Genomic DNA, 5,152 nt, shown 5'->3' with positions numbered 1-5,152 from the left:
TACTAGTCACTTAGAAATTATATAAATGGGAAGTGCACGGAAGCAATGGCGAAATGGCTGCGTGAAATATGTGAACGAATAGAAAGAGAAATTATTCTCCTAAGGACTGACTCAGCATACAGAAAAGTCAAAGCAACGTTTCGTGAAATTAAAAGCAAGGGTGGTAGCATTGAGAGAGCAATGGGAATTCATCTGCTAAATCCAGAGGAGAGAGCAGATAGGTGGAAGGAGTAAAAAATGGTTCAAATGGCTGTGAGCACTATGGGATTCAACATCTGAGGTCATCAGTCCCCTAGAACTTAGAACTACTTAAACCTAACTAACCTAGGGACATCACACACATCCATGCCCGAAGCAGGATTCGAACCTGTGACCGTAGAGGTCGTACGGTTCCAGACTGAAGCGCCTAGAACCGCACGGCCACACAGGCCGGCTGGAAAGAGTACATTGAGGGCCTCTATCAGGGGGAGGACTTACCTGATGACTTGATAAAAGGAGAAACAAGAGTCAATAGGGAAGAGATAGGGGATTCAGTGTTAGAATCTGAATTTAGAAGAATTCAAATGAGATAGAAGGATTAGTGGGCCATGCTGCGGCTCGCGATGGTGCTTTGTAGGTTTCCGCCCTCTGTTGGAGGCCAGATTGTATCGTTTAGTTGGCATGGTTGCGGTTGTTTGTCTTCTTCTCGTGTTGACTGGCGCCACTCCGTTTCGCAAGCATTGCCTGTCCGCTAGTGGCAGAAGCGGCGGTTATCGGTATGTAGTAAGTGTTGCCCTATGTTTGGGGCGACGTCGTTTTCAAAAAAATGGCTCTGAACACTATGGGACTTAACATCTATGGTCATCAGTCCCCTAGAACTTAGAACTACTTAAACCTAACTAACCTAAGTACATCACACAACACCCAGTCATCACGAGGCAGAGAAAATCCCTGACCCCGCCGGGAATCGAACCCGAGAATCCGGGCGCGGGAAGCGAGACGTCGTTTTCCCGGGTCATGTGAGTATGGAGTCGGTTGGGGACTTAGGAGGAGCCAGGTCAGCGCATTGTGTGAACACACAAGGACTGCTGGTGGCACACATGGACTGCCGGATCGAAGGGCTGTGGTCACGAGTTTGAACGACCTCGTCGTAAACCGAATCCTGCAAGATTTAAGATGAGAGCACTTGAAGTAGAGAAACCTCCACCAGTGTGATATCTCGCGATTTTCCAGTGACTTGGGTCGTGTTGCTGCTCGTAGCGTCGCCGAGGCAAAGAGCAGCTTTCAGCTTGTTACAGTTTGTTAAGTACAACCAGCGGTATTTTTCCTGCCTGGCGGCCACTAACGCCCCAGTTACCTGCACTGGGGGTTGGGGTATGTAACGGCAGCGTACGTTTTCTTGCCTTGCCACTGATGTCCGGAAAGGCGTGTAGTTTTGACAGCTTTATTGATTGTAGGCCGGTTGGTGATTTCTTCTACTCTGGTGGTAGTGATTGCTTTCTCGTTCCGGGCGCACTAAACACTGTATTCTGGCTTTGGCGTATTGTTCCATCTTTGTATTTGCTTTCTCGAACGTGAGTTAGCTTCAGCAATTTATCATTAGTCATTCATTGGAGTGCCACTAGTCTGAGTTACCATCTTGTGAAGTGAATGCAATTCTTGGCTGCCTATCTCATTGCTCGAGAAAGTTGGGTTGAGTTGTTTTGGGGGAAGAGACCAAACACCGAGGTCATCGTTCTCATCGGATTAGGGAAGGACGGGGAAGGAAGTCGGCCGTGCCCTTTCAAAGGAACCATCCCGGCATTTGCCTGGAGCTCGTGAAAGTGTTTGTTGTCAGAGGTCGATTCCTGGAGCACCATCTGTGCCTGATCCTTGTGTTTTATTATTGTATTATTTATTATAATACCTTGTAATGCCTACATTAAAGGTTATGTATGCCTAGTTAATAGTTCTGGTCGCCTTCTAGAATAAATCTAGCAGTGTAAGGGTTGTCTTAACAGGTTTACCATCATTTTATTTCACCTGTTTGGAGATCATTTGCTTGTTTTTTTGTTGTTGTTTTTTTGTTTTTTTTTTTTTTAACCTTTGCTATTGTATTTGCTGTTTTACGGCAGGTTTCTAAATTTTTTTATATAATCGCCGATCCTGGCGTGTAAGGCCTTCAGCTGTAATTGTGATTATTTGCCTTAAAATTCTAATTTGGTATTGGTATTTTTAGCAGTAAATCTTAAAATCTTATTTACTGCCATGTATGGCGTCTGATGCCTTCTGCTGTGTTTGTGGCTACTTACCTGTAATATTTTAATGTTTCTAAGTTGTAAATTGCAGCGAGTTCTTAAACATTCTTACTTTATTGCCATTCTTGGCGTATAAGGCCTTCAGCCGTGATCACAGTGGTTTGTTTTTAAAACATTATCTGTTGTATCTGTATTTTATGGTGATTTGCTTAATTGTTACACACTGAAAACACTATTCTTTTACACAATTCTTAATTCCTTCAATAATAACGTGCGGTTTTTTATTTTGTTGTGTAGTGTGGAATTACAGGTTGAAGATAAATCTCTATACTTATAAAAGGCAACCAATAGTAATTGACTACTGCCCCTTCCACAATCGTAACCGAATCCTGCCTTCCCCTGACTACCAGGTCTCAAATAGGTAACATTCCATCGGATTTTGTAAAATCATTGTGGGAAATGCCAACCAAACGATTATTAACGTGGTGTGTAAAATTCATGAAACTGGCGATATGCCATCAGACTTTCCGAAAATCATCGTCCACTCAACTCCGAAGACCTCATGTGCCGACAAGAGCGAAAATCATTACACCATCAGCTTAAAAGCTCACGCATCTAAGTTGCTGATAAGAATAATATACAAAAGAATGCAAAAGAAAATTGAGGATGAGCTAGATGACGATCAGTTTGGCTTTAGGAAAGGTAAAGGAACCAGAGACGTATTTCTGACGTTGCGGTTGATAATGGAAGCAAGACTCAAGAAAAATAGAGGCACGTTCATAGGATCTGTTGACCTGGAAAAAGCGTTCGGCCATCTAAAATAATGCAAGATGTTCGAAATCCTGAGAAATATAGGGGTTATCTATAGGGAAAGGCAGGTAACTGTTGTGTTTTTTTTTTTTTTTTTACCACTGCGGACTACGGCGGGGACGAAGCCTCTCCGTCGTTTCTAGTTTCCCAGTTCCATACAATACGATAGTCAATCTACTTTATTGTAATAAAAACCATTTATATGATTTGTTTGAAATGTTGTATAGCGATCCGCGAAAGCAGCATCCTTCAGGCAACCCATAAGAGGCGAGTGGGCAGTACCCCACAATTTACTTGTACATCGTTTATATTCTGCAAGGAAATGAATACGACTAGCCTGATTACAAGGAAGTCATGATATGGGATTTGTTTAGTTTACTTGTCCATAAGGTGGCTCTGTTGTATCGGATTTACATTGTATCGTGTCGAGAGAGGACGTGGATTCAACATGATCGTGGACCGCCGCACTTCAGTGCCGATGTCCGCAACCATCTCAATGCTGTCCTATTCCATGGCCTGCGGTTACCTAACCTGAACCCCCTTGATTATTTTCTATGGTGTATCTAAAGTCACTTGTGTATGAGACCCCAGTGGATACGGAGATGGAATTAGAAGGCAGAATTGTAGCTGCCAGTGGTGTGATTCGAAACACACCAGGGATATTTGTCAGGGTGCGTCAGAATCTTGTTCGCCAATGTAAACACATTTTCTAAGATACAGTACAAATGGTAAGTTCATTTTGTTAGTGATGGTATTTGAAGTTAACTGTAACTAATGCAAAACACAGTAATGTGATTTTATTCGTGTTAACTCCTTAAGCTGGCTTCACCGACCACAGGTTCCCTGCCTCAAGTTGGTCAGTGGAGCATCTTCTATGTCCTGTTACATTTTTGAACGCTCTTTACGGAAACACTCTGTATGGAAAACACTGACTACAAGAAAGGACGTGATTACAGGTCATCTCTTATGACATCAGGGAATAATTTACGTGGTACTAGAGGGAGCTGTAGAGGGTAGAAATAGTAGAGGAAGACAGAGATTGGGATCAATCCATCAAATAACTGATGATGTAGGTTGCAAGAGCTATTCTGAAGTTTGGCACAGTAGAGGAGTTCGTGGCGGGTTGCATCAAACCAGTCAGAAGACTGATGACTCAAAGAAAGGTTTGTTCATAATTACTTTTGGACAGACAACTAAGAGAGAAGTAGTAGAGGGGAAGCCCACGTAGGAGGCACGGTCCCCATCTGGCCAATCCGATTAGACTCGTAGCCGCAGCAAATACCCGAAGTTACCAAACCTTCACCTCAACCACCACAATTCTTCCCTCTTGCACTGTGCTTCAGTTTGTCAGCTTGCTATCCTGCGTGGTCGTTGTAACCTATGACTTCGTTTGTGTTTGTTTTTACGACTGTAGCAGTTATTATTTTAGTTTTTGTTACTGTTATCTTCTGAGTGGCAACGGCATTGCTGCAGTGGATACACCGGTTCCCGTGAGATCACCGAAGTTAAGCGCTGTTGGGCGTGGTCGGCACTTGGATGGGTGACCATCCAGGCCGCCATGCGCTGTTGCCATTTTTCGGGGTGCACTCAGCCTTGTGATGCCAATTGAGGAGCTACTCGACCGAATAGTAGCGGCTTGGGTCAAGAATAGCATCATAACGACCGTGAGAGCGGTGTGCTGACCCCACGCCCCTCCTATCCGCATCCCCCTCTGAGGATGACACGGCGGTCGGATGGTCCCGGTAGGCCACTCGTTGCCTTTTTATCTTTTGTGTGGTACTGAACAATATCAGAAGGAAGCTGGTTGGAAGATATGATGGAAAAGTTCCACGTCGTTCTCTGGACCAGAGGATTTCCGGCAGCGCAAGGAGATAATAGGAATACAATCATATTACTGTGTACTTTTTTATTCACTTTAGTTACAGTTAACTGCAAATATAATCACTGACACAATGAACGCACCATTTGTACTCTACCTTAGAAAATGTGTTGAAACTGACGGGCATCAACCTCAATGCAAGCATGACATCGGCGAACAAGATTCTGACGCACCCGGACAAATACGGAGGTCAGACGAGAGAAGTGGCTTGCACGTTATGTGCCTACTTCGAGACTGAAGAACATAA

At 43.9% G+C, this 5,152-nt stretch overlaps 1 pseudogene; it reads left to right on the top strand.

The window, feature by feature from the left end:
- Positions 1-4,480: 4,480 nt before the first annotated feature.
- On the top strand, positions 4,481-4,598 carry LOC124596775 (annotated as a pseudogene).
- The last annotated feature ends 554 nt before the right edge of the window (positions 4,599-5,152 follow it).

The sequence above is a fragment of the Schistocerca americana genome, chromosome 2 (genome assembly GCF_021461395.2).
Source record: "Schistocerca americana isolate TAMUIC-IGC-003095 chromosome 2, iqSchAmer2.1, whole genome shotgun sequence".
NCBI classification, from domain to species: Eukaryota; Metazoa; Arthropoda; class Insecta; order Orthoptera; family Acrididae; genus Schistocerca; species Schistocerca americana.
The sequence above is the reverse complement of the archived record's forward strand: the minus strand, read 5'-3'. Positions and strand labels throughout refer to the sequence as shown.